General features: G+C 37.8%; 1 protein-coding gene and 1 long non-coding RNA gene across 2 annotated transcripts in view; one reads left to right on the top strand and one right to left on the bottom strand.

Moving 5' to 3' along the window:
- The window catches only part of HIBCH (3-hydroxyisobutyryl-CoA hydrolase), a 93,495-nt gene that overhangs the window by 54,302 nt on the left and 26,440 nt on the right, over positions 1 to 12,753 (bottom strand). The gene's annotated exons all lie outside the window — the stretch shown is intronic.
- LOC120374298 overlaps positions 1 to 12,753 on the top strand; it is a 39,881-nt gene that overhangs the window by 24,893 nt on the left and 2,235 nt on the right. The window contains exon 2 of the long non-coding RNA XR_005585991.1: positions 8,922 to 9,005. This is a non-coding gene — a long non-coding RNA (uncharacterized LOC120374298). The remainder of the gene's footprint in view (positions 1 to 8,921; positions 9,006 to 12,753) is intronic.

Below are 12,753 nucleotides of genomic sequence, written 5' to 3'. Positions count from 1 at the left end.
GCACATCTTGCTACCTCAACCCCTCTGAAGCAAATGCAAGCACAGAGCTGGAGGTCCCAATGTAGCAAGGTACAGAAACATGTATTTAACTTTAAGCTTGTGAGTCATCCCATTAAAGTTAACAGAACTACGCACATGCTTAAAGTTAGGCACATGACTAGGTATCTTGCTGCATTGGGGCCGCAGTTACTTGGTGAACGAGTAATTAATTAAGGGGTTTGTGTTCCTTTTATTTTTTTTAAAAGGAAAAAGTAGACAGAGAGGGGTCAGATAAGCAAGGAACACCGAGAATAAGAACAAGGGAATAATGCTGGGAACAAGAGAAATTAATATACAGGTGTGGATAGGGAGGTCACAGAAAGGTAGCAGGCAAGCAGGGGATTCCATCCCTTCAGATGGTATCACTTTCCTCCTTAAAAACTGATGAGAACCTGAGCTAAAAGGGAAGTAGAGGGAGAGTTCAATAAGCAAATGAAAGGTAGAGATCAGTCAAGTGGTTCCGGCATAGAGAGTGGTTCTCTCAACTAGAGAGAAAGGCAAAGCTGTTTAGCAAGGAAGATGGTGGAGTTAAGGAAAGTAGGAACAAATGTATAAAAGAAGAAGTGTGCATGATCTCTGGCCTGCCTCTAATGGTGCACAACAGCGCAGGAGTACTGCAGCTCCATATGATAAGCAAAAACCAAAACAAACTTTTCAGTACACCAATGTTTAGCTAAAAAAACAGTCTGAAACTAGTGCATGAGATGTGCACTCTACTCACAAAGTAGACACTGACTTATAATGTTACTGTGGCCTCTTTGTGTAGCAATACCCGCAGGAGTGAAATGGAAATAATGTTTCTCACATTTTGGAATCCTAATATTTAAAGTGCTACATCCTGTTAAAATAAACAGGTATTTGTATCAGAGAAACAAGGTGAGTCAGGTAATATGTTTTATTGGACCAACCATTGGTGAGAGAGAGAAGCTTATGGAGAGCTCATTTTCAGGTCTGGTATTTATATTATAAGTGTTCAAGAAAGGTTTTTTGTTTGTTTTTTTCTTGTCTACGTGGAAAATGGTGCTAACCATTCTTTCATATTGTGCACTAGTGAAGTCAATTGTTTTGTTTTTTTAATCCACCAGTACCGTGTAGTAATCAGGTCATATTTTTTAATAAAGTGAGTCATCATGAGTTCTTCCCTGAAAGTATTGCATATGCTAGCATAAATCCTAGAACACTCAATAGATTTAAAAAAAAAAAAAAAGTCAAGAGCTGCTGCTATTATAGTCAGAGATTAGCTACAGAATGAACTGCACCATTTGTCTCTAGGATCATGTGCAGGAGCTTAGCAGTCACACCAACATGCCAGATGGTAAATATACTGCAACATCAGCAAACTGAATCTTTTAGTCTTGCTTCTATATTGCTTTCAATATTCTATGTTACTAGTGCTACTCAGTACACAAATCGATCTCATATGAACTTATGACTCAGAACAGGAGATAAGTATCTGCAAACTATTCTGTTCATTTCACAATAATAAATACCTTCAGTTTTGAATGCATGAATGCAATAGATTAGGGGAGAAGCTTCTATTTTGTATGTGCGCGCATGTGTTTGTGGAGGGAAAGAGAGGGAGGGGTCAGAAAGCAGTTTATCTAGCTTTAGGATGGCAATAAATTTTTTCTGATGGCAGATTTTCAGAGCAGATATGTGACATTTTCCAGGAGTACTCTGGGTTGTGAGGCACCTCGCTACTACCTCACCTTAAGCAGTCTTGTCTGTGCTTGCTGTGGCATAGCTCCCTGAAACGATCAGTCTCTGGTCATGCAAGCAGTGACTTGCCAGTCTGTGCAGAATTCACCCTCTCTGTGCAGGGTAGTGATAGGCACACACCAACCCCCAAGAGTTATGAGTGCTTCCTGCAGTATATAGCCCATTACTGGGCTGTCTCCAAAGGAGCAGTATACACATAGCTTGACTGGTACAACTCAGGATCAAATCCTCTAACATCACAGCACTGCGATACACTAGTGTTTATTATCAAAGGTTAAAGATTTAAGAGGTAGTCAGTAAGGATGATAAGTGGAAAGAGAGAGTTAAATATTTAAAACAAAACTTGAAACACCTAAAGATTGATTTGCAGAAGACCTGAGCATTTACAGCTGCAACTGACCTCAATGAGAATCATTCTCTGAACAAATAAAGTGCTATAAAATGCTGAAAAAATGCAGGCCAGAGCCATCTCAAATTGGACACCCAAAATAAGTAGATATTTTTTACACTAATGTCTGTGTCTCAGCTCCCCATCTGTAAAAACAGTATAATACCACTCAGAGGGGTTTTGTGAAAATAAATGTAGGTTTGTGAAAGCACTTGGATACTATTGCAATGAATTCCAGAGAAAAGTCCATGAGGAAATTAATAATTTTGTATTCAGAGCAGTGTTTGGGTAGTGTGCAATAAATAAGACCTGGGGCCATACACTGAACCAAAAGAGGAGAAAATGAAATATTGAATAGCTCTCATTCAGTGAGCAACATCCATCCTGTGCACTCCATGAGGCAGGAGGTCCTGTGGAAAAATAGCATGTGATGATGTAATTAAAGGCCATATTATAATGCATAAACACAAGGGGTCTAACAAAGGTTGCAAATGCCATGTTAATGCTGATACTTCTAAACTTGAGTGCTTGACTTTGCAGCCTTAATTAAAAGAATGTTAATTTTTGGATGTAATATGTCTGTCTATACACACACTATAAATAGACAAGCAGATTATGATATATTGCAAAAACAAAGATAGTGGTCAGATGTTATCACAATACTGAGATAGGTCTGGGTGCTTCACTCATGATTTTCCCACGCGGCACTTTATGTATTTGAGGACCATCACAAAATTCTTAATTGAAAAATAAGTGTTCCATACTACCTACACTGTAACTATATTTCCAGCCTCCTGCTTCTGCTGATTGCTTATAAACAGATCATTATATATACACACAACTTTTAAACATAAAACAGCAATCAAATGTTAAGCTGCACATATATATTGAAAGGCAAATCATTAGTCTGCAGAGACAACACATATAGACAATCTGAATTTACTGCAAGGCTGTTTTCTCATAACAGAAGAGCCATCTAGTCTAGGAAAGACTGTTGGGTTAACCACACCCACTAATGCCATGCCACAGAAACAGCTATTGGATAGAATCCTCTGCTTCTGCCATATAAATCTAGAAACTGCATCACAGGCCCCAGGTCTCCTGCTTATATGCCACAGTTTTGCCAGTGAACAGTTTATGGGTGAAGGTGGATTCAGTCTGTGAACGCTGGGGTTTTGGTGGTAGACCTTCCTCTTTTGTCTCCCCTGTTTTTTTTTCCCCCTCTATTTCCTTCTATCCACAGTCCAACCCACACTGTGGCCCAAAGAGTTAGTAGTGGGGCTAAATCCTGCAGCATGGGTGCAGGCAATGTTTCACCTCAAACAATGAGGGAAGTGTCCCTCCCTCCCACTGGACATCCTTGCTGACCAGAGAGGGTGAGCCCACCAAGAAACAATCATTCGTTTTTACAAAGACGACAAAACAATTAATTCAAACTACCCCCTCTCTGACGATTTTTATAAACACCTGTTGGAGGAAAAACAAGCAATACTTTGGACTTACCATTTGATGTCAAAACATTTAAGCACCTGCTAGGAGCAACAAAGGAAGTTTCACACAGAGTGACATCCACACAATGTTGAATAAGTAAGAAGGGACTATCACAATAAATGCAGCTATCACTCAAATTAATTTAAGTTCCTTTGCATAATATTCTATTTGCTAGAAGTTACTTCATAATATTTCACACTTTTAAGTGATTGTATTTCATGCCTATGAATGATATCACTTCAGAGCAATACATCCTCCTAGTAACATGACTACTAGCTGACTGGAATTTTGCTACATCCATTAAACACAGTATAACAGAACTGCTGATCAAATTTTGCTAAACAACATGTCTGTAACTGTATTGATTAAAATTTTCATGCTAGTTATATCTCAATCACTATTGAGCAATATCACCTAACATTCAAGCACTGACTCACTCATCTGCAATTATTTTCTGTAATTTGTTACACTGACTACAGAAATAAAGGCAAATAACTTCCACATAGTACAATGTGTTCTTATATTTGCACTGCATATACAGAACACTCAGTTCTCTTGTGACAATGAGTCTGCAGTAGATAATCGTTATATTTAGCACAGAATCAAGTGTTTAAAAGGCATATAGAAAAAATAACTACATCTACTGGAAATAAAGGACCTGTAAAACACCACATACGGTGAAATGTGACTTTCTAAATCAAATTGAGAAGCACAGAAATATGCAGAAATCTGTAAGGCTATATAGAAAATAAAAACAATACAGAAATACGAGGTCTGGTTTTTGGTTTGTTTTTTCCATTACAGAACCTTTAAGAAGCTTTATATTGAAGGAAATTTGGGTATACTAGTAATCTGTACAAATTCTGACTCTTTCCTACATCTTATTTTGACCTTGATGATCACATTCAATTCTGAATTCTAGTAGTGTCCCGTAGTTTTGTTACTGCCAAGATTCTGTCAATTCTAAACACCAATTTTAAAGATGCTTATCAAATGTGGCCATTTGAAATTTATTTTCTATAACTGAATGAGAGGCACACTGGCCTAAAATATGTTCTCTCAAAGAAAAAGAAAATTGTATAACCCAATGTATATTAAACACACAAATGTTAACTTAAATTTGCAAAGCATCTGTTTGTTACATCTGTTACAAAATTATTCCTTTTGTGTCTGTAAATTTTAACAATTTAAGCAATTTTAAATATATCACAATGGAAGGACTCTACTTTTTGGTTACTGCAACCTGTGTAACTCTTTGCCAGAGGATGTTGTGAAGGCCAAGACTATAACAGAGTTCAAGGTCCATCAATGGCTATTAACCAGGATGGGTAGGGATGGTGTCCCTAGCTTCTGTTCGCAATATGGTATGGATCACTTGATGATTACCTGTTCTGTTCATTCCTTCTGGGGCACCTGGCATTGGCCACTGCCGGAAGACAGGATACTGGACTAGACGGACTTTTGATCTGACCCAGTAGGGCCATTCTTATGTTCATTCTATGGAACTCACTTTCAAGCTCTTAACAGAAACTTAGATATTCGGTATTAAAGGCTCATCTGGAAGCTTTTTTCAATTAGTGTTTTGTACCTATTCCCTTCTGGCTTTGGGCCTTTTTTTATTTTTAAACAAAGTACTAATATTTACTCTGTTCAAAGAGTAAGAGATTAAGACAGAGAAAATTTAAGGCGTTCACTTTGTCACAGATTTATTGATGATACAAGTTTTATGGCTCCTACTTGACAAGCTGACTTTTGATCAACTGATTTCCTCCATTATTAATTTGATAAGAGTCAATTATAGTGAAAAATTATGAGATCTTAAAGATGGTTTGGAGTTGCACATAGTGTGAGCAACTGATGGTAAAGTTTCAAGTAAGAAAACATTGCTGGATTATGTTTGTTTGTTTGGATATAGAATGAATTAATCCATGGACTAACTCTTTCTTACTGTCAGATTACCTATGCAGTAATAAATACTTTTAGCCATTCACATAGAGAACTGGTCCCTAGTCAGACAGAGGAATATGAAGAGTATCAATTACATATAGATGATTTACTATTGTATAGGGGGAGAATTATATTCATGTTTTTAAACATTTTGGCAACTAACTGCCCAAAAGGGAGACACCATCCTCATAGCTTGATAAAACATTTCAGAGCAGAAAAAGGAAGAATTACATCACTATAGCTCTAATGTACAACTGTTAATATCATTGCCTCTAAATTATAAGATATACGGATTTGTTAGTTTTATTTTGTTAACAGGTACCAGGCTAAGACTTTAAGGACAATTTTTCACAGTAAGTGCACACCTAATTTTTAAGTACAATTATTGCAACTGCACCCTGACGTGATCAAAATTGGCTGATTGAGGCCTGGTCTACACTAGGCGTTTAAACCGGTTTTAGGAGCGTAAAACCGATTTAACGCCACACCCGTCCACACTGAGAGGCCCTTTATAGCGGTATAAAGGGCTCTTTAAACCGGTTTCTGTACTCCTCCCTAACGAGAGGAGTAGCGCTAGTATCGGAATTACCATATCGGATTAGGGTTAGTGTGGCCGCAGATCGACGGTATTGGCCTCCGGGCGGTATCCCACAGTGCACCACTGACCGCTCTGGACAGCAATCTGAACTCGGATGCAGTGGCCAGGTAGACAGGAAAAGCCCCGCGAACTTTTGAATATTTCCTGTTTGCCTAGCGTGGAGCTCAGATCAGCACGTGTGGCGATGCAGTTAAAAATCAAAATAAAGAAAGAGCTCCCGCATGGACCATGCGGATGTGATCGCTGTAAGGGCAGGCAAATCTGTTCTATCAGCGCTCCGTTACAGAAGACGAAATTCAAAATAATTTTTAAAAAATCTCCAGACAGGGGCTCAGAGCCTCCATAGCAGGGGCTCAGCGCACTGCTGCGTGACAAGCGTAACGGAAAGCCAAAGAATCAAATGGACGCTCATGGACTGGAGGACTCAAGCTATCCCACAGTTCCTGCAGTCTCCGAAAAGTATTTGCATTCTTGGCTGAGCTCCAAATGCTTCTAGGGTCAAACACAGTGTCCGCGGTGGGTCAGGGCATAGCTCGGCAATTTACGCACCCCCCCCCACCCACCCCAGAAGTGCTTTCCCAGAGGAAAGAGTGACTGATGACATTTACCCAGAACCACCCACGACAATGATTTTTGCCCCATCAGGCACTGGGATCTCAACCCGGAAATTCCAAGGGGCGGGGGAGGCTGCGGGAACTATGGGATAGCTACGGAATAGCTACCCACAGTGCAACGCTCCAGAAGTCGATGCTAGCCTCGGACCGTGGACGCACACCACCGATTTAATGTGTTTAGTGTGGCCGCGCGCACTCGATTTTATACAATCTGTTTTACAAAACCGGTTTATGCAAATTCAGAATAGTCCCGTAGTGTAGACGTACCCTAAGTCTGCTAACTCTGGACCTTAAAGACTAACAATTTTTTCCTCGATGCAGTTAAAGGATGGAAGAGAGAACTGAAATACTGAAGAGTGACCAAACAAATGGCATCTTTAATTGACCAAATCTGTCCAGTGTATATTTGAGACACATTTGCTTAATTTAGTGACAAAAAACAGGTAAATACCATTAATACATCAGACCCAGTAAAGCAGAGGGAGAGGGAGTGGAATCTGTTCAGACTCCCAGATTCACAAAACAAAACAAACAAAAAAGGCAGTTAAATTCTGATAACACTGGTGAAGATGCAAGAGACAAAAGCCCATTTGACTTTCACAACTCTGGCAGACTGTCGTGCTGGGTACTACAGGAGCCATATTGACTTGTAAATTGAACAATTTTTACTCTGGATGACAGAATGAATATGGGACACCAGAATGTCAATTTTCTGAGTACAACTCCCAGCTTTCAAAACTAAACGCTGCAGTTTTATAGCCCAGAATATAGGCCAACTCTGCGAGCTTCCTCCATTCCCTGGCTAGAATTCTAGGGGACTGTCTACATAGTGGGGTAATGCACCCTACAGGGATCTGATTTCTGAAGCAGACTAATGTGTTGCACTCTAATTGGCCTGTGTGGGCTCTGAGTGTGCACTAAAAAGTCTGAAACAGTACTACATTTAAGCATATTGGGGAACTTTTAGTACACACCAACAGGGTCTATACAGACGAATGTGCAATACGTTAGTGCGCTTTAAAATCACACCCCTGTCATTGGCATTACCCCACTGCAGAGGTGCCCTTGGAAGCAGCATGACAGACACACCCTTTTTGCAGCTTGTACAAATAAAGTACATATTTCTAGTTAGCATAACTGTCATTTTTATACCAGGGATGCAATTACTAGAAAAAGATGATTTTAGCACCAGAGATCTAAACAACAACATTCATAGTAAAGTGCCACAGAACAATAATTACAATGGGCGGGTAACTGGAGCAAAAATATAATTAATGGCAGGAATTGGCCGTTTAAAATATCATGGTGGGTTTTCTTTTTTATAGTTCCAAGATGTCACAAGTGCACTGCTGGTTTGTTAATATTAAAAGCCTTCTTCCATATCAAATCTTTGATTTAATATATAAATATATATATTTTATTAAACACAAGATTTGAGCTGGAAGAAGACTTATAAAATTTGTGTATGTACTCTATATCTTATCTACGTGCTGTTATGGTTTCTATCCTATTTAGCAGTTACTAGATGAGATGGTACTGTATTTGACATGAGGCAAGAGGATTTTTTTCAGTTAAAGTCTAATATCCGTGGAATGGGACAATATGCTAACAAAGATTCTTCTATCTTCCTGACTTTGACTGGTAATACCCATCAATAATCAACTGCCTCAAATTCTCAGTTTAAATATATCAGTTAAATGTACAATAGGACTGATATTTTGGGCATGGCACTGGCAAATCTCTCATAGCTTGGTGGAGTTCTTTTCAATAAGCATCAGAAAAATGATACAACTTAAGTTACATACATATGTCCCAAACAAATCAAAGTGGCAGTAATTTTTGCACTCTTTTTTAAACTTTGATTTCATCTCTCTAAACCGTCTCCCTTATGAGATTTCCATCATTTTGGACCCAAACTGGCCTTCATTCCACACGTTTCTTCTCACTTCTATTGTAAATTTCTGTCAGAAATATAGATCATGAAATATGGTTTATGTGAAAGGAATTCTTATTTCAAACTTGTAGTGCAAATTGTATGTCTGGTTTTTGGGTGTTTATCCCACACTTGAACCTTCGCCACTTGAGAAGTATGCTAACCCTTTTTCTCTCCTTTTTTTTCATACAGGGCTTCCGGTGATTGCCAGCTCATGTTGGGTATGAAATGCAAGAACACTTTGTTGGCAAGAGAGATTCACCAATGAACAGCAAGGTGCCTGACACTGGACATTGTTTTAATCTAAATTATTATGGATTTTTCTGGTTGTTTTTTCCTCTGCACAGTTTTCTATTTTATAGTGTAGAAAATAAAAAAAATTCTGACACTTAGTGAAATGAATTGAAAAAAAACTTGACTGTCAGATATTATCTCTTCAGCTCAAGTGCTCTGCTATGGATAAAAATAACTTAACTCTTAACAGCATTTAATTTACAGCTGGTTGTTAAGACTGTGTCAGGAAAAATATGCCAAGCACTGCTTAGCAGACTTTTATTTATGAAAGTCCTTCTGTATATGTCGATGGGAAAGTAAGAATGGGCCTGTCACGAAAAAGTTGGAGCGTATTCTGGAATATTATCTCTGGTGTTCTGTACACAGAACACTTGCCCATTCGCCTGTTGCATTCCTTTAAAATAAAATGTCTGGATTTTGGCTGGGCAGAAGTCAACAAATGAAATAATCATTTGAGTAGCTGTCATATTACCATAAACCAAACTAATTTTCCACAGGCCCAGTGTGTGGCTTGCACTCAGAACTTGTCCCACTGATTTTCGATATACGGTTTCTTGTCAAATTCACTCCAGTTTTTTTGTCTATTTTCATTTTATTGTTATTAGCCAAACTTCTGTCAGTTTAGCAGGTTATTCTGAAGCCCTTACACATGAAGGAAGATATTAAAAACAAGCAACTTTGTGGCACAAAAAAATTACAATTCTAGAAGAGTACATAGTAAACTTCAGAAAATTAATAAGCTCTACAACCCCACCTACTGGCTCACTTAAAGTTCTTACAGAAAAACACATCAATTAAAAATGTTGACAGCAATTCAAGATTTATAGATAGTTGTCATTCACTGTGTATCCAGTTCACAAAGAATAAAAATATACCTATACATTAGCATTAATATATTTCCCTGCCATTTCCACTGTCATCTACTTATACATGTCAGAAACAGGAAAGTGATCTGAATCAGGTGTTTGTCTAATTTTAAAGAAAAGCCAATTAAGAGTCAGACGTGGCACTCTTTTATATGTGAAGTACTGTAAAAGATAGAGTACCTCAACGCACCTTCAAGCAACATTCATATTTCTACATTCTGTGACTTCAAGTAACCCAAAATCTATTTACTCACATTTTGATATATTGATAAGTGGTCTAAAATGAATAGAAATATAAATCACAGTATGCAAAAAGAATGTTCCCAACATTTCTCATTTTGATTTATAAAATATGCCCAACCGAAACTCTAAAGTTTAGGTGAATTTACAGTATAAACACCAAATACAAAACTTATAAAATTAACCAATGATTTTAATTCCTCTACAACTCTCCTTACAAGATGGACCAAAATTTCCAACTTCTCTTTATGCTGTCTTCAACAGCCTAAGACCAAATTTTCCATATTTAGATGCTGAAAGTTAAGTTCCTACATCCACCTTTCAGCAGCTAAGTAAGTGGCCTGTTTTTCAGAAGTTGCAAGTTCTTTTAGCTCCCACTGACTTCCAGGAACTGTAAGTCATAACCTGAAGAACAGACAGACCTTGTAGCGTAAGTGCAAGGTCAGACCGGCTTGTTCAGACCCAGAGTGGAGGTTACATAGGACATGGAAAAATGTCCTCAATTTGAGTGCCCCAAATACAAAACCAAATGTATGGCAGCATAAAATAAAATAAATTTACTATCAAAATAAACAGGGGTTACTTTGATAATTGTATCCATTTCTATACTGAATTTATTAAAAGCTTTTTTTTAAAATTGTAAATTGAACATGCAGAATTTCTAGTCCAGTCTGCCACAGAGTACACAGGCCTGTAGCCAAGATGAAAGATGTTATTTACTGACAAGATACAAGCCTTAAATATAATTATTTAAGATGAACTGCATAAGAACAGTTTAGCCATGATATTTTTGCTCTAGCAAAAGAACAACCAACAATGCTGGGCCGTATTCTGCCATTTATCTGTACACAAAACTTCACTTGAAATTGATAGACGTTTCAAACGCAGGTCAATGACAATGTATGGCCCTTTCTAATTACATGATACTTTATACTGTAAATTAATTATGCCATAGAGATTCAGTTTATAGCTCAGCATACTGTGCAACTTCTCTCTAAAACACAGTTTGCAAGTGTGGTAAAAGTTACATGGCAAAAATATTCTTCTAAAAGGCTTCATGTTATTTTAAAAGTGGAGGTAACATTTGTTTACTAAGTCATATGTATCTGTTTTGGTTTATGTGGACACTAGTATGCAGGTATTTTCTAATCTTTTTCCTCAATAGATTTACATGACTGTTTAAAAAGGCAAAAATTTAGAGTTTGAAAAATTGCCTAAACCCTACGGAAGTTTCCATTGCGCTAAAAATGAATTTTTGCAAATGACACACACCTTCCATAATAAAATCAATAGGCCTACATTTTCAGAAGGGGCTAATGACTTTGCCCAACCTGAAACCTGATTTTCACAAATGCTGAGCACACGCTTTCTGAAAATGAGCCCCCTTTCAAAGGTGTGTCAAGTCGGACAGCCTAAAACTGAAGCACCCCAAATTACGAGTTACTTTCCAGAATCTAAACCAGGATATTCAGTTACTTGGCTCTAAAGAGGTTTTTGTACTCCCAAAAATAATTTTTGAACTCAAACTATGGCTTTTCTTCCAACTCCTCTTTGCCTGATCAAACTAGTAATTTGCACTCAAAACTGCTTTTGAATTCAGTTTAAATTCTGCACATAAAACAACTGCAGGATTAATCCCATACTCTCCTACCAGAGCATGCCAAAACTGACACCGTTAACATGACTGACAAGTATGCTTTAAAAGCAAGTGAGCAAATTAAGACATTTGAGTTGTGTGTGTGATAGAATGTCAGCCTCATTCCATATATTGCTTATCTGGGTATTAGTCTGGGGAAGAAAAGGTGCTCTTTAAAGAAGGAAAACTAAGTTCTTTCTGGAAAGTAAATTTTTGGAGCTTGCTCATGACTATGCTGAGGTAATCAGGGTGAAGAACCCTGTAAACCCAGAGCTTCCTTATCTTGCTCTAGCTCACTGTGAGAACTATTGTTAAAATCACTGGCAATTTGAACTTGGCAAAGTTGCAGCATCAAGGCTATACCAGAATTTTCCTAGAGAGCTCTAACTGGGGGGGAGCGTAGAATATTGGCAAAGTTCCCTCTCTTCCCTCAACTTTCTGCTATGCCTCAATTGTGGACATTTGTTACAATGTTGCTATTTTCACATAAAATTACATTGTAAACTCTTCAATCAGGAACCATGTTATCTCTGTAAAGCACCTACCTCATTTTTGGCTGCTGTTTAAACTTTGTATGTTCTGTTATAAATGATGACTGAGAATACGCTAGTGAAGTAAAATAGGCACAGGAACCTTCCCTTATTTACAAGGTCACTTTTTTCTCTGCCCTATAAGGCAACTATTGACACATGCACTGAGCACAATTATGCTCCTTTTTTACTAGAAGACCACCACTGCTAAGCAATAGTTTTTCTTAAGTCTCTTCAGTGGTTCTTTAAGACAGGATTCACTGAGCACCATTACAAATGCTCTGCACACAGAACATTACCCCATATAATATGTTGTGTTTATGGCTATACAGGTTCAATAGCTATCAATATCTAACTTAATTCAATTTTAAGCTGATGTTAAGCACAAGGACAGTGGTTAGCATCTAAATAAACAAAAAATCTGGAGAAACCTACAGAACAGCTTTGGAGTATATCGA

This window comes from Mauremys reevesii, linkage group 11 (assembly GCF_016161935.1).
Source record: "Mauremys reevesii isolate NIE-2019 linkage group 11, ASM1616193v1, whole genome shotgun sequence".
Lineage (NCBI taxonomy): Eukaryota > Metazoa > Chordata > Testudines > Geoemydidae > Mauremys > Mauremys reevesii.
Note: the sequence above shows the minus strand (reverse complement) of the source record. Positions and strands in the feature narration are given on the sequence as shown.